This window comes from Anolis sagrei, chromosome 3, assembly GCF_037176765.1.
Source record: "Anolis sagrei isolate rAnoSag1 chromosome 3, rAnoSag1.mat, whole genome shotgun sequence".
Classification (NCBI taxonomy): domain Eukaryota; kingdom Metazoa; phylum Chordata; class Lepidosauria; order Squamata; family Dactyloidae; genus Anolis; species Anolis sagrei.
Genome location: NC_090023.1, coordinates 265,693,021 through 265,716,179, shown reverse-complemented (window position 1 = coordinate 265,716,179; position 23,159 = coordinate 265,693,021). Strand labels below are relative to the sequence as shown.

General features: G+C 44.4%; 1 protein-coding gene across 1 annotated transcript in view; it reads right to left on the bottom strand.

Annotated features, from left to right (window-relative positions):
• The window catches only part of LOC132770403 (solute carrier family 12 member 9-like), a 188,382-nt gene that overhangs the window by 67,889 nt on the left and 97,334 nt on the right, over window positions 1-23,159 (bottom strand). The window lies entirely within an intron of this gene.

The following is a 23,159-nucleotide window of genomic DNA, read 5'->3' as shown; positions in this document are numbered from 1 at the left end:
CAAGCTCCAGCGCCCCGACAAGGCGGTGATCCTTTGCTGCGCCCTACACCACTGGAGAAATTACACTGTTTAGCCGGTATTGCGCCACCTGACATCCGCCGAGAAGTAGCAGCCAATAGTGAAAGGACCAAGGCAGTGACATCTCCAGCCCATCCCTTGTTTGGGTATCAGTCAGCATGACAACGACTTAAATCTAGAAATAGTTTTCTAAGATCTACAGAGATACTCGCTGGAACACCCCAGCAAGTGAGAGTCCAAAAGTGGCAGGCTCAAACCCAGAACCTCAAGCAATGGCTGAGACCAAATGAGAGACTCCCCCCGGGCACACAGAAGACTGCGTGACTTGAAAGGTGTTCAACAGGCTGCGATCTGGCACTATGACATGCAAAGCCAACCTTCAGAAATGAGGCTACAAAGTGGAGTCCACGACATGCGAGCATGGAGAAGAGCAAACCACAGACCACCTATTACAATGCAGCCTGGGCCCTGCCACATGCACAATGCAACACCAGAGGCACTCCAAGTGACCAGTTTCTGGTCAAAGGACATTTAATAGAATGCCAAGTTTGCAAACTTTGTGTTTTCTCAAATACATCACAATTATACCCTTGGTTCGCTCCTGACATGATAAATAAAATAACAGGCTGTGAGCCAAGTCTTGGGCAATTCTAATCATAAGAAGCAGAAACACAGAGTAAAAGCATCTTAAGAAATAAAACCGTGCCCGGTGCCCACCCGAGATCACCCACCCATATGTGCACATTTTTTTCTTTTTGAAATTGTGTCTTTTATTGCATTTGTTCAGGAGGTAATACTGCCATCTGATCTGACTATTACAATCAGTTAGGCTACTTTAGAGATAATAAAACGTATCCATTAAACTTAAAAGCCCACATCCTTTTTAGTGAAATGGGAGAATCTCCTGCTTCGGTGCTTCATCCTGATGAGGAAAGTGCATCTTTTTGGCTTCAATATGAACCAATATGTGCACAAATCGAGAGTCAGCACTAGAATTATGGCACGGTTACTTAACACAAGTCTGACTGCTGGTCTGTCCAAGGCAGGATTGCCTTCGTTTGGTGAGCAGAAACTCCCCAAAGTAAACAATAAACCACAAAGTGAAGCTACGTTACTTTTTTGATAGTTCTGACTGGTATCTGTATCTCTTCAGGGTTCCACACAGGAGGCCTGTCTCAAGGTTCTTGGTATTCCCACCCAGGTGCCAACCAGGCCTGAACTGGCTTAGTTTCTGCAATCTGACATCTTGACTTCTGAATTTTCCCCAGAAGGCAAGATGAGACTGTGGTACTATGCACATATCATGAGGAGACATGACTCTAGGAAAGGCAGCAATGCTTGGTAAGTAGAAGCATCAGGAAAAGTGCAAGACCACCTTCCACATGGATGGATTCAACCTAGGATACCCAACCCTGATCTTGGGCCATTCAAACTCCCACAGTGTGACCTATTGTATAGGGCAGGTATGGGCGAGCTCTGAGGATCACCTGGGAAGGAATCCCACTGGAGCATTGCAGCGCACCCAAATACCTGGGAGTCACCCTGGACCGTGCTCTGACCTACAAGAAGCACTGCCTGAACATCAAGCAAAAAGTGGGTGCTAGAAACAATATCATACGAAAGCTGACTGGCACAACCTGGGGATCACAACCAGACACAGTGATGACATCTGCCCTTGCGCTATGCAACTCTGCTGCTGAGTATGCATGCCCAGTTTGGAACACATCTCAGCACGCTAAAACAGTGGATGTGGCTCTTAATGAGACATGCCACATTATCACGGGGTGTTTGCGCCCTACACCACTGGAGAAATTGCACTGTCTAGCCAGTATTGCACCACCTGACATCCACCAGGAAGTAGCAGCCAATAGTGAAAGGACCAAGGCAGTGACATCTCCAGCCCATCCCTTGTTTGGGTATCAGCCATCACGTCAATGACTTAAATCAAGAAATAGTTTTCTAAGATCTACAGAGACACTCGCTGGAACACCCCAGCAAGTGAGAGTCCAAAAGTGGCAGGCTCAAACCCAGAACCTCAATCAATGGCTGATACCAAATGAGAGACTCCCCCCTGGGCACACAGAAGACTGGGAGACTTGGAAGGAGCTGAACAGACTGCGCTCTGGCACCACGAGATGCAGAGCCAACCTTAAGAAATGGGGCTACAAAGTGGAATCCAAGACATGCGAGTGTGGAGAAGAGCAACCCACAGACCACCTGCTGCAATGCACCCTGAGCCCTGCCACATGCACGATGGAGGACCTCCTTGCGGCAACACCAGAAGCACTCCAAGTGGCCAGATACTGGTCAAAGGACATTTAATCAACTACCAAGCTTGCAAATTCTGTGTTTTGTCTGTTTGTTTGTTTTTGTTAAACATGTAATACAAATGTCTGGTTGCCCCTGACACGCTAAATAAAAAATAAAAAAGCCCTCCAGGTGTTTTGGACTTCAACTCCTTTGTTGGGAGGTGTTAGCTGGCCCTGATGCATTCAGACAGGTCAACTGGGCCGGAACCATTTAGGGCTTTAAAGGCTGAAGCTAGCACTCTGAATTGTGCCCGGTAGCATACTGGCAACCAGTGGAGCTGGTGCAACAGAGGAGTTGTATGCTCCCTGAGTGCTGCTCCTGACAACAACCTGGCTGCTGCCCATTGGACCATTTTAAGCTTCTGAACAGTCTTCAAAGGCAGCCCCACGTAGAGCACATTGCAGTAGTCTATACGGGGATGTAACCAGAGGAAGTTGTAACCTACCACTTGCTTCTGCTTCACTCCTGCCTCACTTAAACCTTAACTTTATTCCAGCCAAATCCACTCCCCTGGCTTTATTTCTCAACAGTTCCTTCCCTCTTCTAATGGGAGCGTTGCTTCCCCACTGGTTTACCTTTCTCAATGTGGAAAGAAAAGAGTAAGAAAAAAGTCTCCTTGAAGTGCATTCAAGCAGTACCAACTCAGCAGGCAAAAAAACCCCACGATTGTAATTCAAGGATAATAAATTCATAAATCAGAAGAAAATGCTCTTTTGGGGGTAGAGAGAACAGACAGGCGGAGAGGGAAAAGTACAGAGAGAGATTTTGTGCCTTCAGCCACACTCTTGGCATCCTAGCGTAATGTCAACTGAGACAAAAGGGGGGAAAAAAGTCCAGCGGCACAGAAGAATCCCCAAAAGCAATGTTTCCTCTGCTGGTGACAACATGCCCAGGGCCATAATGGAAATCTGTGGGAGAGTGGGAAATCAAGCCTTTACCTGGAGGAGTCCTTTGCCCAGAACAGGTAACACTTTACAGGCAAAGACAGACAGAACCAATTCTTCCATGGCGTGATTCTGTCTCTGTAACTTAATATGCACACCAGTGTGTCACACAGAAGGGTGAAATACCTAAATACCCTAAAGGGTGGTCTTGGAAGCTAAGCAGGGTCAGTCCTGGTAAGTACTTGGATGGGAGACTGCCCTCGAAGGCCAGGTCCTGTAGGCTCTATCTTAGAGGAAGGCGCATGTACACATCATGCACAAGGCTTAAAACCTCTAAAGGCATCAGAACCTATCTGATCTTGAAAGCTAAGCAGGGTTATCCCTGGTTAGAGCTTGGATGGGAGACAAAATCTGGTTACTGGTATTAGAAAAACACCAGCATCCAGACAGTAAATAATGAATACCGCTCAGAAACAGGAGAACTCCAGACAACAGGCAATCAAGGGCCAGTTAACACCTCACAAACAGAGGATGCCTCCAGGCAATAATAGCCAGGCGACCTCTATGCAGATGCTCTCACTGATTGACTTTGCAAGCTTCATGGCTATTCAAATGCTAATTCAAACTTGCTAATTGCAACATTCATAGAATCACAGAATCAAAGAGTTGGAAGAGATTTCATGGGCCATCCAGTCCAACCCCCTGCCAAGAAGCAGGAAAATTGCATTCAAATCACCCCTGACAGATGGCCATCCAGCCTCTGTTTAAAAGCTTCCAAAGAAGGAACCTCCACCATACTGCGGGGCAGAGAGTTCCACTGCTGAACGGCTCTCACAGTCAGGAAGTTCTTCCTAATGTTCAGATGGAATCTCCTTTCTTCACACTTGCTTTAAACAGACAAGGATTCTTTTTCTTACCCCGGAGAATACACACACACATACACACACACACACACAGACAGACAGACATATATACACACACACACTGCTTGCTTCACTGCCAACAGAACCTCGGAAGATTTTTTTTTTGCATCTGGAGCAACTTGAGAAACTGCAAGTCATTGTAAGATAAATTTCAGTAAGTGGAACTTAATAGAGGCCAACAATAGAATAGGGGAAAGAGCAGATACCCCAACACACTACTCACATAGGCACTCAACATTTTCTACCATAGACTATTTCCTGGTGGGAATCAACAACACAATGCCAATAAAAGAACTTTTGGTGGGCAATTATTGGCCAGGAGACCATGCACCTCTCTACCTAAAATTAGGAAATTATACCATAAACAAAGTGAAAAAATGGAGATTTAACCCAAAAGTTGCTTATAAAGAGTCAGACAGGAAAGAGATAAATGAACAAATTATTCAGTATTTTAACTTAAACAGAACCCCTGGAATGAAAGAAAACATAGTTTGGGATGCTTTCAAGGCAGTAATTAGAGGAAAGTGTATAACAATCGAGAAGGGAATAAATAAAAGAGAAAATGAAAGATTAAGGAAATTGAGGTCTGAAGTAGAAGAAGCGTTCCAATCATTTCAAAAAGACCAAACAGTGGGGGGGGGGGGGGGGGGGAAAGAGATGGATAGAGTTAAATAAACAACTAGAAAACCTGGAGGAAATTGAAAGCACAAAGAAATATATCTGGGTCAAGAACGACTTTCACACAAACTCCATAAATAACACAAAGAAATTAGCAAATTTCCTAAAAAAGAAACAAGGGAAAACAAAAATCTTTAATTTGAAAGACGAGATGGGCCAAATAAAAACAAGCGAGGAGGACCTAAAGGAAATAATGGCCAATTACTACGAAAAGCTTTACACGAGTAAGGATACAGTGAAATCGGAAGGACTACTCCAAAAAAAATTAGACCCTCTATCCCAAGCAACACTGGACAGGAACATCACTAGCAATGAAATAGAGGAGGCAATAAAGAAATTAAAAATAAACTCTTCACCAGGCCCCGATGGGCTCACTACAAATTTCTATAAAATTTTTCAAAAGGAAGTCACCCCTAATTTACTAATACTATATAATGAAATCATGGAAAATAAACTAATTCCAGAAACATGGAAAAAATCCGAAATTATAACAATTTTAAAACCAAACAAAGAGGGGACTGACCCCAACTCATATAGGCCTATTACTTTATGCAATGTGGACTATAAAATTTTCACAAAAATAATAGCTAATAGGCTGAAAGAGGTAATACCCACTCTAATTGAGGAAGATCAATACGGCTTTATTATAAAAAGAAAGATAGCGGACCCAATTAGAAATATCATAAATATAATTGACCATGCAACTAGAGAGAAAACAAAATTACTTCTAATAAAATTAGATGTTTACAAAGCATTCGATACAATAAATCATAATTATTTGGCTAACTTATGCGAGGAGAGTAACTTAGGAAAAAAGATATGTGGAGTAATTAAGGAACTGTATAAAGATAATCTAGCTGAAGTGATAGTAAACGGATCCAATTCTAGAACTATTGAAATCAAAAGCGGAACCAAACAAGGTTGCCCTCTTTCCCCCCTTCTCTTTGCACTAGCGATAGAACCTTTTGCTAATCTAATCAGATCAAACAAAAACATAAAAGGATATAAGATAGATAGAGAAGAAATAAAAATAAATTTGTATGCAGACGACGCAGTAGTCCTCATAGGTTCAATGGAGAATTTATTTATTTATTTATTTGGGGTTCTTGTACCCCGCCCTTCTCACCCCGAAGGGGACCCAGGGCGGCTTACAGCTGCAAGGCTCACTTAGACGCCTGCTACACAAACAATCATCACAAAAAATATAACAGTACAAATTCCCACAATTCAACATTATCCAATAAAATCAGTAAAATGATAAAATCAGTAAAAACAATACAAACCTGGATCTTCCTCCTACCCATCAGTGTACAATTAACTCAAAGATCTGTTTTGGTTCCATTTCGACAATCCTGCCGATCTTACACATCTGATTGTCTTATTTGGTTGTCATTGTCTAATTGCCTGGTTGCCCAAAGGCCTGGTTCCACAGCCATGTCTTCACCCTCCTCCTGAAGGAGAGGAGGGTTGGTGCTGTTCTGATTTCCCCCGGGAGTGAATTCCACAGGTGGGGGAATTCAGTAATTGAAGTAACGAAAGAAATTAAAAAATTCGAAAAGATCTCAGGCTTAACAATTAATATTGAAAAATCAGAAATCCTACCTAAAAACATGAACTGGAAGGAGGTGAAAGAAGTCCAATCTATTCTAGGGGTCAAACTGGGGGAAAAGAAGTTAAAATACTTAGGAGTGTATATACCTAAAAATCTAAATAACATAATTCAGATAAATTATAACCAACTATGGAAGAAAATAAGCAAACAGATTAACAATTGGAAAAAATGGAATTGGGATATAACAACAAGGGTGAAGACATATAAAATGATGATACTGCCCAAACTTTTGTACTTATTTCAATGCCTTCCATGTAGCATTCCTCCCAAAATAATAAAGAAATGGGATAACTCAATTAAAACATGGGTAGTAGGCTCTAGTAAAACCAGAATTGCAAATTCAATTTTTTATACTCCACAAGAAAATGGAGGTTGGGGAGCACCTTGCCTCCAGAACTATTACGAAGCTTGTCAATTGGCTAGGTTACTTGAATTAGATATCAGGGAGCCCAAAAGATGGGTTAGGTTAGAGAAATTAACAAACGGGTGGGAATATGGATCTTGCATTATGGGGAAAATTGGGGGAAAAGAACTAAAAAACATAAAAGGAGGCCCCTTGTCATTAACAATGACTTGTTGGGGAAAATGGCAAAATAAACTCCCAGTAAATAAAATAGACAAGCTCCCAATAGGTTCCTTAGACAACAGAAAACCCCAGCTATATCGCAACATGCTAAAGAAACTGGAACAAAACGGAATAACAAAGATTGAGGACTTACTAAAACCAGACGGGACTGTAATTCAATGGGAGGAAATAAAAGATAAATGTGGGCATGGAAATTGGTTACAATGGGGAGGGCTGTCTAAAAAGCTAACAGAATTGAAGAATAAGGAAACCTCAGAAACAAATCTCGACAAAATAATAAAATGGAAAGTAGAGAGGGAGAAAGGAATCATGGGAATTATATATAACACAATCACCGATATACAATACAACACAAAATCTACCCTAATAGAAGTCTGGAAGGAGGAATTAAGTTGCAGTGAGAGAGAAATAGACAATTGGATTAATTCAATCAATAAAATAAAACACCTAAAGATTAAAGAAATGCAACGAAAAATATTGACAAAATGGTACAGAACTCCTGTGCAACTGGCGCATATCACAAAAACGTGCCCAAAATTATGTTGGCACAACTGTGGTAAAATAGGAACATATGCCCATATGTGGTGGGAATGTGAAAAAATCCAAAAGTTCCAAGAAATAATCAGGAAAGAAATGGAGGAGCTATTAGGGATCAAGATAGAATGGAATAAGGCCCAATTTTTCACTCAGAAATTCGAAAATAAAGAGGAATATAAGGAAAGTGAGGAAATAATAAAACATATGATAGAGGGAATTAAAGCCTCAGTGGCCCTGGGCTGGAAAGACCACAAGAAATGGGATACAAAAACCTGGTACAAATATTTAGCAGATTACCTTCTTCAAGATTATATTAGCGAAAGGAAAAGTTACTATATGACGGGTCAAAGCAAAAAGACATGGAAAGCAAAATGGAAGGGTCTCATATCTATCTTCTATATCTATATCTATATATATAATAAAGAAGAGTGTTTGTATCGGACAGAGGAAGGGCGGAGGGCGGAAGGGCGGAAGGGGTATGTGGCAGCGTTCTGATTGGCCAGCCAGAAAGTTCCAACATTCCGATTGGCTGGGCAGCGGTGCTATTTGCATATGGTCTCTGATTGGCCAGCTTCAAGAGGAGCCCCTGGTGGAGAAAAGAGTTCATGACAGAAACGGAGTCATGAGAAGGAAATTTGCATATGGTCTCTGATTGGCCAGCCTCAATTCCAACATTCCGAGATGAGAAAGAGAGGAAAGGAAAGGCCGGGGGATGGGTCAGAACACTCCCAATACAGACCGAAATAGGCACACAGAGCCCCCATCACCCACTCTACATCCTACTGCAGTTTGGAGGACTATGAACCATGGATGATGGGACTTGCAGTACCACCACTCACATTCTGAGACCGCTGTTAACCTTATCCAATGACTGATCAGGACCAAATTTCACACAGAGACCTCTCATGACCCACTTTACGTCCTGGTGTGGTTTGGCCGAGATGGACCGTGGGTTATGGGACTTGCAGTACCACTGCTCAATTCTTCAGACCACTGCAACCCTCATCCAATTACCGATAAATACCAAACTTGGCACACTGAGTCTCCATGACGCACTCTACATCCAGGTGCAGTTTGAGGGAGGATGCACCATGGATGATGGAACTTGCATTACCTGCACTCCCTTCCTAAGACCATTACAACTGCCAACGATGATGGATCAGGACCACAATTTACACAGAGAGCCTGCATAACTCACTCTACATCCTGGTGCGGTTTGGAAGAATTTGACAATGGATGATGGGACTTGCAGTCACTTCACTCACTTCCTGAGACCACTGAGACCCTCGCCAATGACTCATCAAGACTAAACTTGGCACATGGAGCTTCAATGACCCACTCTACATCCTGGAGCAGTTTGGAGGATGACAGACCATGGATGATGGGACTTCAAGTACTTCCACTACCCAAGACTGCTGCAAAACTCATCTAATGACCAATCAAGACCAAAGTTGGCACACAGAGCCCCCATGACCCACTCTACATCCTGCTGCAGTTTTTGAGAAGGCTGGACCATGGATGATGGAACTTCCAGTACCTTCACTCACATTCTGAGACCTCTGCAAACCTCATCCAATGACGGATCAAGACCAAACTTGGCACATAGACCTCTCATGACCCACTTTACGTCCTGGTGTTATTTGGAAAACTTTGGAGATGGATGATGGGACTTGCAGTACCTTTGCTCACTTCCTGAGACCACTGAGACCCTCGCCAATGACTAATCAAGACTAAACTTGGTACATGGAGCTCCAATGACCCACTCTACATCCTGCTGCAGTTTGGAGGAGGACAGACCATGGATGATGGGACTTCAAGTACCTCCACTCCCTTCCAAAGATTGCTGCAACCCTCTTCTAATGACCAATCAAGACCACACTTGGCACACAGAGCCCCCATGATCCACTCTACATCCTGCTGCAATTTGAAAGGGGATGGACTTTGGATGATGGGACTTGCAATACCTTCACTCACTTACTGACACCACTGCCACCTTCATCTAATGACTGATAAAGACCAAACTTGGCACACAGAGCCCCCATGACCCACTCTATATCCTGCTGCTGTTTGTAGGAGGATGGCCCATGGATGATGGGACTTCAAGTACCTTCACTCACTTCCTGAAAATAATGCTGCCATTATCCAAAGACCAATAAAGACCAAACTTGGCATACAGAACCGCCATTACCCACTTTTTCTAATAACCCGGGCAACGCCGGGTCCCCAAGCTAGTATATAATAAAGAAGAGTGTTTGTATGTGGAGGGAGGACGTAGGGCGGAAAAGTTTGTGGCAGCGTTCTGATTGGCTGCCACTATGCTGCTATTTGCATATGGTCTCTGATTGGGCAGCTTCAATAGGAGCCCCTGGTGGAGAAGAGGGTTCATGGCAGAAACGGGGCATGACAGAAGGAAATTTGCATATGGCCTCTGATTGGCCAGCCTCAAATCCAACATTCCGAGATGAGAAAGAGAGGAAAGGAAAGGCCGGGGGCTGGGTCAGAACACTCCCAATACAGATGAAATTTGGCACACAGAGCCCCCATCACCCACTCTACATCCTACTGCAGTTTGGAGGACTAGGAACCATGGATGATGGGACTTGCAGTACCACCACTCACATTCTGAGACCGCTGTTAACCTTATCCAATGACTGATCAGGACCAAACTTCGCACATAGACCTCTCATGACCCACTTTACGTCCTGGTGTGGTTTGGCCGGGGATGGAGCGTGGATTATGGGACTTGCAGTACAATTGCTCAGTTCTTGAGACCACTGCAACCCTCATCCAATTACCAATAAATACCAAACTTGCCACACTGAGTCTCCATGACGCACTCTACATCCAGGTACAGTTTGAAGGAGGATGCACCATGGACGATGGGACTTGCAATACCTGCACTCCCTTCCTAAGACCATAACTGCCAACAATGATGGATCAGGACCACAATTTACACAGAGAGCCCGCATAACTCACTCTACATCCTGGTGCGGTTTGGAAGAATTTGACAATGGATGATGGGACTTGCAGTCACTTCACTCACTTCCTGAGACCACTGAGACCCTCGCCAATGACTCATCAAGACTAAACTTGGCACATGGAGCTTCAATGACCCACTCTACATCCTGGAGCAGTTTGGAGGACGACAGACCATGGATGATGGGACTTCAAGTACCTCCACTCCCCAAGACTGCTGCAAAACTCATCTAATGACCAATCAAGACACAGAGCCCCCATGACCCACTCTACATCCTGCTGCACTTTTGGAGAAGGGTGGACCATGGATGATGGAACTTCCAGTACCTTCACTCACATTCTGAGACCTCTGCAAACCTCATCCAATGACGGATCAACACCAAACTTGGCACATAGACCTCTCATGACCCACTTTACGTCCTGGTGTTATTTGGAAAACTTTGGAGATGGATGATGGGACTTGCAGTACCTTTGCTCACTTCCTGAGACCACTGAGACCCTCGCCAATGACTACTCAAGACTAAACTTGGCACATGGAGCTCCAATGACCCACTCTACATCCTGCTGCAGTTTGGAGGAGGACAGACCATGGATGATGGGACTTCAAGTACCTCCACTCCCTTCCAAAGATTGCTGCAACCCTCTTCTAATGACCAATCAAGACCACACTTGGCACACAGAGCCCCCATGATCCACTCTACATCCTGCTGCAATTTGAAAGGGGATGGACTTTGGATGATGGGACTTGCAGTACACTTACTGACACCACTGCCACCCTCATCTAATGACTGATAAAGACCAAACTTGGCACACAGAGCCCCCATGACCCACTCTATATCCTGCTGCTGTTTGTAGGAGGATGGGCCATGGATGATGGGACTTCAAGTACCTTCACTCACTTCCTGAAAATAATGCAGCCGTTATCCAAAGACCAATAAAGACCAAACTTGGCATACAGAACCACCATTACCCACTTTCTCTAATAACCCGGGCAACGCCGGGTCCCCAAGCTAGTATATAATAAAGAAGAGTGTTTGTATGGGAAGGACAGAGGTGCGGAGGGCGGAAGGGGTATGTGCCAGCGTTCTGATTGGCTGCCGCTGTGGTGCTATTTGCATATGGTCTCTGATTGGTCAGCTTCAATAGGAGCCCCTGGTGGAGAAGAGGGTTCATGGCAGAAACGGTGCATGACAGAAGGAAATTTGCATATGGTCTCTGATTGGCCAGCCTCAAATCCAACATTCTGAGATGAGAAAGAGAGGAAAGGAAAGGCCGGGGCCTGGGTCATAACACTACCAATACAGGCCGAAATAGGCACACAGAGCCCCCATCATCCACTCTACATCCTACTGCAGTTTGGAGGAGTATGAACCATGGATGATGGGACTTGCAGTACCACCACTCACATTCTGAGACCGCTGTTAACCTTATCCAATGACTGATCAGGACCAAACTTTGCACAGAGACCTCTCATGACCCACTTTACGTCCTGGTGTGGTTTGGCTGGGGATGGACCATGGATTATGGGGCTTGCAGTACCATTGCTCATTCTTCAGACCACTGCAACCCTCATCCAATTACCAAAAAATACCAAACTTGGCACACTGAGTCTCCATGACGCACTCTACATCCAGGTGCAGTTTGAAGGAGGATGCACCATGGACGATGGGACTAGCAATACCTGCACTCCCTTCCTAAGACCATTATAACAGCCAACAATGATGGATCAGGACCACAATTTACACAGAGACCCAGCATGGCCCACTCTACATCCTGGTGCGGTTTGGAAGAATTTGAGAATGGATGATGGGACTTGCAGTCACTTCACTCACTTCCTGAGACCACTGAGACCCTCGCCAATGACTCATCAATACTAAACTTGGCACATGGAGCTCCAATGACCCACTCTACATCCTGGTGCACTTTGGAGGAGGACAGACCATGGATGATGGGACTTCAAGTACCTCCACTCCCCAAGACTGCTGCAGAATTCATCTAATGACCAATCAAGACCAAAGTTGGCACACAGAGCCCCCATGACCCACTCTACATCCTGCTGCAGTTTTGGAGAAGGGTGGACCATGGATGATGAAACTTCCAGTACCTTCACTCGCATTCTGAGACCTCTGCAAACCTCATCCAATGACGGATCAAGACCAAACTTGGCACATAGACCTCTCATGACCCACATTACGTCCTGGTGTTGTTTGGAAAACTTTGGAGATGGATGATGGGACTTGCAGTACCTTTGCTCACTTCCTGAGACCCTGAGACCCTCGCCAATGACTAATCAAGACTAAACTTGCCACATGGAGCTCCAATGACTCACTCTACATCCTGCTGCAGTTTGGAGGAGGACAGACCATGGATGATGGGACTTCAAGTACCTCCACTCCCTTCCAAAGATTGCTGCAACCCTCTTCTAATGACCAATCAAGACCACACTTGGCACACAGAGCCCCCATGATCCATTCTACATCCTGCTGCAATTTGAAAGGGGATGGACTTTGGATGATGGGACTTGCAATACCTTCACTCACTTACTGACACCACTGCCACCCTCATCTAATGACTGATAAAGACCTAACTTGGCACACAGAGCCCCCATGACCCACTCTATATCCTTCTGCTGTTTGTAGGAGGATGGCTCATGGATGATGGGACTTCAAGTACCTTCACTCACTTCCTGAAAATAATGCTGCCATTATCCAAAGACCAATAAAGACCAAACTAGGCATACAGAACCGCCATTACCCACTTTCTCTAATAACCCGGGCAACGCCGGGTCCCCAAGCTAGTATAGAATAAAGGGGAAAGATAAATATACGGTGTTGAACAAAACTATTCTCATGATTGAACAATTGTAATAAACACAGCTAAAGTATTTATTTGTTCCCGGGGGGGGGGGGGGGGGAGGGGAGGGTGTGTGCTGGTGGCGGGATTGGGGAAAAAACTGGTATTTTGAATGTTATTTTCAAAGATGGTATGTTTCTATGTATTATACAATAATAATAATAATTTTTTTTTTAAAAAAAGTCATTTCTGGTGTGAGAGAATTGGCCATCTGCAATGACGTTGCCCAGAGGATGCCCGGATGTTTTACCATCCTGTAGGAGGCTTCTCTCATGTCCCCACATAAGAAGCTGGAGCTGACAGAGGGGAGCTCACCCCGCTCCCCGGATTTGAACAACCGACCTTTTGGTCAGCAATCCTGCCAGCACAAGGATTTAACCCATTGCGCCACCAGGGGCTCCTCCTCTGAAGACGACCACCACTGATGCAGGTGAAACATCAGGAAAGAATGCTGCTGGGACATGGCTATGCAGCCTGGAAAACTCACAGCAACCCAGTAATTCCAGACATGAAAGCCTTTGACTTATGCATCTTGGCTTCAACCCTGGCTGGCAGACAAGAGCTGCAGGGGAGTGAAGACTGGCTGAGAGTAGGAAACGGTTCCAGGAAGGCCCCTCCGTTCATAGACGGAGAGTCTTCACCCACCATTGCTCCCCGCCATCTCCTGCTGCCCTCGGTTTAATTACCACTAATGTAAACTGTGCTCCATAAAACCCCCTTGGCACGCTGCCCTGGGAAGCTGAGCAGGACAAGTCCCATAAATCCACCGCAAAGAGCTGGGTCTTTCTCTTCCCGACCGCCTACACACACACCCTTTCTCCCTTCTTGGCTTTTTTTTAAGAGCAGTATTTGCTCAAGGGCAAAAGCTTTTTAAACAGGCTCATAAATGCTTATTACACGGACGATGTGCTCCAGCTTGATGGGATTAGCCGGAGGGGAGAAATTGATCACCAAACCCCCCTCTAATGGGAGAGAAGGACTGATTGGGGGGGGGGGGGGGACAGGGATTCCCAGAGCAGCTTGGCCAAGCCTGGGAGGTTTCAGCAAAGGAGGGAGAGAAAAGCAAAGTGGGGAATGAGAGGGGACTGAACGGCTGCTGCATCGCATCCATCCATCCATCTCCGCATCCACCCTTCGCCAGCTAGCTCCTTCCAGGCATATGTTCTAACATGCCCAAAACCCTGGAGCTTTCAATGATATCAACACCCTAAGAGATATGAGTACGAGGGGCTTCATGAAAGATTTCCCCTGACCCACTTCTATATATCACAGGATGCTGAAACTGCACATGCGTAGTACTTAGGTGATCCCTCATAGTCTGAGGATGATGGTCCTCCAAGTGTAGTATCCTGGTGGTAGGTCCGTAGGTGACTGTGGAGCCCTATCCTTGACCTGCATGTTCTCCCACAGGACATGGGTTTCCAGGTGGAAGGCGGTTCCGGTCGGGGTTGGCTTGACACACCTTCCTCTTGGCACGTTTCTCTCTTTCACCCTCCATTCGTGCCTCTTCAAATTCTGAAGCACTGCTGGTCACAGCTGACCTCCAACTGGAGCGCTCAAGGGCCAGGGCTTCCCATTCTTGAGTTCAGAATAGAGCAACTGCTTTGGTAGACGGTGGTTGGGCATCCAGACAACATGGCCAGTCCAGAGGAGTAGATGGTGGAGGACCATCGCTTCAATGTTGGTGGTATTTGCTTCTTCCAGCATGCTGACATTTGTCCGTTTGTCTTCCCAAGAGATTTGCAGGATTTTTCAGAGGCAGTGCTGATGGAATCTTTTCGGGAGTTGCATGTGATTCTGTAGACTGTCCACATCTCACAGGCATATAGCAGGGTTGGGAGGACAACAGCTTTATAAACAAGCACTTGGTATCCTTACAGATGTCCCGGTCCTCAAACACTCTCTGCTTCATTCGGAAAAATGCTGCACTCACAGAGCTCAGGCGGTGTTGAATTTCAGTGTCAATGTTGACTTTTGTGGAGAGGTGTACATGTGTAGTGATACAAGTCTCTATAGGTTATGTGCCAATTTACAACTCAAAACTGAGAACGGTCTTGATTTCACAGGTGCTGAAGCGGTGTGAGGTTTGATAATGGACCCAGTGGGATACAGAGAAGTCCTCCAGTTGCTTTCCTTGAAAGGCCGCACACCAAAGGAGATGTTCGATGAAAGAGGTTTGTGGTGATAATTCCCCATCATACGATATAGTCAAGAACAAGCATCATCCATTCAAATATGGTCAGATTTGGTGCAAACAGCTCCAATTCCAGGGTGACTCCACTCTGCTATTGATGAACCCACCATCAGACAGATTAGAGAGCTGGGTCAAGACTAACAAAATGAAGTTCAACGGGGACAAATGCAAGATACTCCACTTAGGCAGGAAAAACAAAATGCAAAGATACAGAATGGGGGACAATGCCTGGCTCGAGAGCAGTACGTGTGAAAAAGATCTTGGAGTCCTCGTGGACAACAGGTTAAACATGAGCCAACAATGTGATGTGGCGGCAAAACAAGCCAATGGGATTTTGGCCTGCATCAATAGGAGCATAGTGTCTAGATCTAGGGAAGTCGTGCTCCCCATGCTCCATTCTGCCTTGGTTAGACCATACCTGGAATATTGTGTCCAATTCTGGGCACCACAATTCAAGAGAGATATTGACAAGCTGGAATGTGTTCAGAGGAGAGCGACTAAAATTATAAAGGGTCTGGAGAACAAGCCCTATGAGGAGCGGCTTAAGGAGCTGGGCATGTTTAGCCTGAGAAGAGAAGGCTGAGAGGAGACATGATCCCATGTATAAATATGTGAGAGGAAGCCACAGGGAGGAGGGCGCAAGCTTGTTTCCTGCTGCCCTGGAGACTAGGACACAATGGAACAATGGCTTCAAACTACAAGAGAGGAGATTCCATCTGAACATGAGATAGAACTTCCTGACTGTGAGAGCTGTTCAGCAGTGGAACTCTCTGCCCCAGAATGTGGTGGAGGCTCCTTCTTTGGAATCTTTGAAACAGAGGCTGGATGGCCATCTGTCAGGGGTGATTTAAATGCAATATTCCTGCTTCTTGGCAGGGGGTTGGACTGGATGACCCATGAGATCTCTTCCAACTCTATGATTCTATGATCCAGCATTGGAAGTCACCATTTTGGAAAATCGCTGTGTAACTCTTCGCCAGCTAGCCCAAAATGTCAAGATGAGTGTGGGGTCTGTGGAAAAAAATCATCCGAGACCATTTTCACATGTATAAGTTATCCACTTGCTGGGTTCCACGGCTGCTCACACCTTTCCAGAAGCAGGAAAAAGTCAAATGCTCTCAGGCTTTATTGACAATGTGCCATGGACGTTTTCAACAGACTGATCACACAGGATGAAACCTGGGTCCATCACCCTGATCCTGAGACTAAAGTCCAGTTGATGCAATGGAAGCATCATGACTCACCGGCTCCAAAAAAGGCTCAGCAGGTAAGGTCATGCTCACAGTATTTTGGGACCAGCACAGAGGAGTATTGATGGATTTCCTAGCAAACAATACCATGATCACTGGGGCATACTAGGCTCCATTGCTGCAGAAATTACAGGAGGCCATCAAAACCAAGAGATGTGGCATGCTCACCAAAGGTGTCCATCCTCTGCAAGACAATGTAGCTAGCTGTTCACAACTCACATGTTGCCCAAATGCAGTGCTGTGTCATTGATTGCAGACCATTGAGGCTAGATCTTCTCAAAGTCTTATTTAAACATCCAAGAATTCAGATCCAAGGCAGGGCAGGGTTAGGGCTGAGAGTGCAGATTTGTTTGTTTGTTTGTTGTGTCAGAAGCAAACCAAACAGTTGTATTGCATTTTTAACAAACAAACAAACAAAACATAAAGTTTGCAAGCTTGGTAATTGATTAAATGTCCTTTGACCAGTAGCTGTCCACTTGGAGTGCCTCTGGTGTTACTATAAGAAGGTCCTCCATTGTACATGTAGCAGGGCTCAGGTTGCATTGCAGCAGATGGTCTGTGGTTTGCTCTTCTCCGCACTCGCATGTCGTGGATTCCACTTTGCAGCTCCATTTCTTAAGATTGGCTCTGCATCTCGTGGTACCAGAGTGCAGTTTGTTCAGCGCCTTCCAAGTCACCCAGTTTTCTGTGTGCCCAGGGGGGAGTCTCTCATTTGGTATCAGCCATTGATTGAGGTTCTGGGTTAGAGCCTGCCACTTTTGGACTCTCGTTTGCTGAGGTGTTCCAGCGAGTGTCTCTGTAGATCTTAGAAAACTATTTCTTGATTTAAGTCATTGATGTGCTGGTTGATACCCAAACAGGGGATGAGCTGGAAATGTCACTGCCTTGGTCCTTTCACTATTGGTTGTGCACTATTGAGAGTGCAGTTGAAGACCCATTGCTGAGATTTTGGGAAGAAAATGCTCTTTTTATGGGGAAAATAGCAACTTCTGTTGTACACCAGAGCAGGAACACCTGACCTTAAACACCACACCAGCTTAGTAAAATCAGCAAGCAGTATATCGAAGAATATGAGTAGGCAAAGCAGTAAAGTTAGCCAAAACAGTAAAGTTCCAAAACAAAGGTTAGTCCATGAGCTTCAAGGCAAAACAAGATCCATAGGTATAAAAATCCATGAAACATGGCAGCATGAAAAATCCAATACACAAATCAGGAGCTTGCTAAAAACTTGGTACATGAAACTAAGAACATTTGAAAACAAGACCATCATGAAATTCCAACGTTGACCCAACTGAGACAACTCTTTCCCATGAATAATATAAGACTTTTCCAGATTCCAAAACTGAAAGGAAAGCATTTCTCTTGACCTTAACACCAGATAAAGGTTTCTTATCTTTCTTTTTATGTAAAAGAACCGATCTTATTTCATAGAATCATAGAATCAATGAGTTGGAAGAGACCTCCTGGGCCATCCAGTCCAACCCCATTCTGCCAAGAAGCAGGAATATTGCATTCAAATCACCCCTGACAGATGGCCATTCAGCCTCTGTTTAAAAGCTTCCAAAGAAGGAGCCTCCACCACGCTCCAGGGCAGAGAGTTCCACTGCTGAACGACTCTCATAGTCAGGAAGTTCTTCCTCGTGTTCAGATGGAATCTCCTTTCTTGTAGTTTGAAGACATTGTTCCGCGTCCTAGTCTCCAAGGAAGCAGAAAACAAGCTTGCTCCCTCCTCCCTGTGGCTTCCTCCCACATATTTATACATGGCTATCATATCTCCTCTCAGCCTTCTCTTCTTCAGGCTAAACATGCCCAGCTCCTTAAGCCGCTCCTCACAGGGCTTGTCCTCCAGTGCTTGAACACTCTGTCTCTGTTTACAAAAGCCTTGCCTTCTATCTACATTCTCATTAACTCGACTTTCATTAACTTCTGCACCTGACAAATCGTATTCAGATAGTTGCTCTGAGGAAGATGGTGAAGGGCCTCTCCCAGGAATATGACCTTGTGAATCTTCCAGAGACAGCTTGGGCCTCTCCTCTGAGCTTAACTCTGGCCCAGGCAAACCCTCATCCCAACTGACAGCAGACCCAGGCCCATCAGAGACATCATCCCCATTGCCATCATGAACATCAGACACAATCACAGGCTGAGCAGGCTGACATACAACAACATCAAATGCAGACACCAAATCCAGATGTTTTGGACTTGCTGCAAAGTGTCTGGTTCTCACCTTGAAGGCCACTGAACTTCCTTGAAGATATCCCAACTGATAAAGGACTTGCTGTAATATTCCTCACTTTAAAAAACCCCCAAAACATTGTTATTTAAAGTAGGCTTTAACATGGGGAGATGATGGATGATGGCAGTTCCATTTAGGACTGAAACCGTTTGACGTCGGGCTGCTGCGCATGTTTGTTTAAGGATTGCATTAAATGTTTTATATTTTTTCCATTATGGTATGTCTTTTTATTGACTTGCCATGAGCGGCCATAAGTGGGAGGGAGGGGAACAGCAGGGATTTAAAATAAAATAATAATATAAAATGCCTGAAAGACTCCTTGTTCCCTTAATAGAGTTGTTAAGCTTGCGTCCATCCAATCCCTCCTCAAGCAAGACTCAGCTTTCACATCGGGTTGAGCAACCTCTAGCCTGAGGAACGTACGTGCCTTGAGACCTATTTTCGTGTCCCGACAACCCAATTTCAATAATGCCATGGTTAGAAAACAGACCTTTGCTGGGTGGAAAGGAAAAAAAAAAGCAGAGAGTGTATACGTCTTAATTATATAAGGAGGTGGCAGAGAAAAAGAGACAGTAAAAAAAGCTATACTTTTTCACATTACACCATTACAGTACAGTATTTGTGGAATATACATTCCTGAATATGGGAAACTGCTGGTAATGGCAAACCTATTGAAAGGAAGGATATCAGTTCCATGAATATTATACACTAGAGAACTTAGAAAATGCCTCAACAGGAGGGATTTGCAGATATGGATAAATGAAACCAGGGATGTCAGTCCCGTGGATACAAGTATTGTACTGTATTCCACTTTTACTCTCATGGTATGAAATCCTAGGATTGGAAATTCAGGGAAATGCATTTGGAATTAATTTAGAATTCTTACCCTGAGACCTCGAGAGTGTCAACATACTATAAACCCCAGGATTCCACAAGATGTTGCCATGCGACTGAAGTGGAATAATAGTGCTATAATTATGTAATGTGAATGACCACCTGCTCAGTTTTTGAACTGGCTCTGCTTCAGCCCACCATGCACTTGCATGCAGCTTTCAAAGGACTGTTATTCAGGAAATGCAATGATTCGTGCACCAGCTTCTCTCTCTTTCTCCCTCCTCTCTCTTTCTCTTCCTATCTCCTCCTCATAGGTTTCCCAAGACTATATAGCTATGGCTGGATTTCCACAGATTTTTTTTTTGTCATGTCAGGAGCGACTTGAGAAACTGCAAGTCGCTTTTGGTGTGAGAGAATTGGCCGTCTGCAAGGACGTTGCCCAGGGGACGCCTGGATGATTGGATGTTTTTATCATCCTTGTGGGAGGCTTCTCTCATGTCTCCGCAGAATTGATCTATGATATTTTATTGTCTAAGTCAGAACAGTATCTCACTCTACAGAACCACAATACAGGTTGAGCATCTCTTTCCCAGAAATCTGAAATACTCCAAAATCTGAAACTGTCCACATGGGTGGCTGAGATGGTGATACTTTTGCTTTCTGATGACTCAGAATACCTGTTGCAATCTAGCATTGGAACCCCCTTTCACCCAGCATCAACCAGAGTCCAGTAATCTATATAAATAAAAATGCACATCTAATCACCTCTCAACAAAAGATTCCCCCAGGCACTGCCAAGCCATCAAATGCTAATTAAGGTGGTCAGTTGAAACATTCAAACCTAGCTCCAGCAGACAAGAGTCCTTTGTCCCACCCTGGTCATTCCACAGATATATAAACCTATTTTCCTACTTGCAACAGACCTCACTACCTCTGAGGATGCTTGCTATAGATGCAGGCGAAATGTCAGGAGAAAATGCCTCTAGACCATGGCCATATAACCCGGAAAAACCTACAACAACCCAAAAATGTAATGTTCGTTTGTGGAATTAACGTAACTCAAAAACCACTGGATGCATTCACACCAAATTTGGACACAATACACATATCAGGCCAACGAGTGACCATCACTCATAAAAAACACCCTGGAAAGACAGCAGAAAAGACTTAAAAAGCCAAAAACCAAAAAAATTTACAATGCATGCGCAAAACCACATATATACACAAACACACATATATATACACACATACACAAATATATATTTTGAACATATACACAGACTGGGCCACAGCAATGCATGGCAGGGACAACTAGTCCAATATAAGAATGTTTATTAAAGAAAGCATATAAAAAGGTAAAAAAGGGAGAAATCCAAAAGGATCAATATAATAGAAAAAAACAAACAAAATAGCAGTAATACCCAAAATGCCAAAGAACATAAAACCAAGGAAACCAAAAACACCAACATTAATCCAAAGGTATATCCATGAACATGGAAACAGGACTTTTCCAAAGTAAACTCTCCCAGGAAGCGCAAGCATAAACAGGAAAATGAACCAATATCCTTGACTATACTGCAACCCAGAACATGGTATCAGAAACGAGAGTTGTGTCCTCTGAAAGGCCTGAAAACAAGCCACTTAATTTAAGCCCTCCAAGCCACTCATGACATCATGTCTCACACACCTGGATCTCTCAACCTTATATTGGAGCCTTTGAGAAAATCTAGTTTGTCGGCATGTCACCCTGTGTTCTCAGATCTAATCTAGGCCCCTTCCACACAGCTGAACTATAATATATGGCAGTGTGGACTCAGATAACTCAGTTCAAAGGAGCTATTGTGGGATTTTCTGCCTTGATATTCTGAGTTATATAGCTGTGTGGGAGGGCACCTATTCTCCCTTGAAAATTTCCCGTCTTCCCAAGACTGTTTCTCAGGGGAGCTGGTACTTTTCTTTTCCCCTGTTGCCTGGGAATGAGCTGAAGAATCCAAAACATCACCCTCATCTGCCTGTAATTCCCTCCGATCACTCACAGACTCTTCACTTTGAGAACCATCATACCTGAAGAGTCAGAAAAATCCTCTGATGCTTACCAATACCCAAACTTTATTTCATTCATAACATTATTAAAATATTGTTTAAAAGTACCTAAGATGTATATTGAAACATACAAGAAAGGAGATTCCACCTGAACATGAGGAAGAACTTCCTGACTGTGAGAGCCGTTCAGCAGTGGAACTCTCTGCCCCGGAGTGTGGTGGAGGCTCCTTCTTTGGAAGCTTTTAAACAGAGGCTGGATGGCCATCTGTCAGGGGTGATTTGAATGCAATATTCCTGCTTCTTGGCAGGGGGTTGGACTGGATGGCCCATGAGGTCTCTTCCAACTCTTTGATTCTATGATTCTATACATGTATTTCATGTTTTGACTTGGGTCTGATCTCCCAAGATATCTCACGATGTATCTACCTGCAAATACAGGTACAGGCCATCCCCAGTCTACAAACATCCGCCTTACTCATAGTTAAGAATGGGACTGAGACAAGAAGAAATGAGAGAAATATACCCCTCGGAAGGGAAATCCTCTCCTGGAAGAGTTATGATCATGGGGAAAAGGGGTCTCTACTGAAGCTTTATCACCACAACAAGCCGAAATGTTCAAAATCCAGTTTTCACAGGGACAAAAACTGAAGTGATATCTTCTGAACAGGGTCACAGAATGCAAAGTAAACCCCATGAGGATGTTAACCATCCCCTATGCTATACATAGATACACACACACATATATGTACATACACGCGCGCACACACACACACACACACACATGGCTGTAGTTATACTTTTCAACTTAAGAACAAATCTAAAACATTTTGAATCACAAGCATCTATATAAATAAAAATGTAATGTTCATTTGTGGGATTAACATAACTCAAAAACCACTGGATGAAATGACACCAAATTTGGACACAATACCCGTATCAGGCCAATGAGTGACCATCACTCATAAAAACACTAAAAACACAACAGAAGGGACTTAAAAGGTCAAAAAAAGCAACAAGACACTACAGTGTATGTGCAAAAACAACTGCCCTGGCAAACAAAACACACAATAGCATATCCACACTCTCTTCTGGACTACATCTCCCAGCATCTCCTAGACGAGGCCCTTTAGGAGAGGGGGGTGATCGAAATGCACTGCTTCCAAGATGCAAGCTTTCTTCTCTTTGTATTTCTTTGAGAGCATCCCAACCGCTGCATATTTCCAAT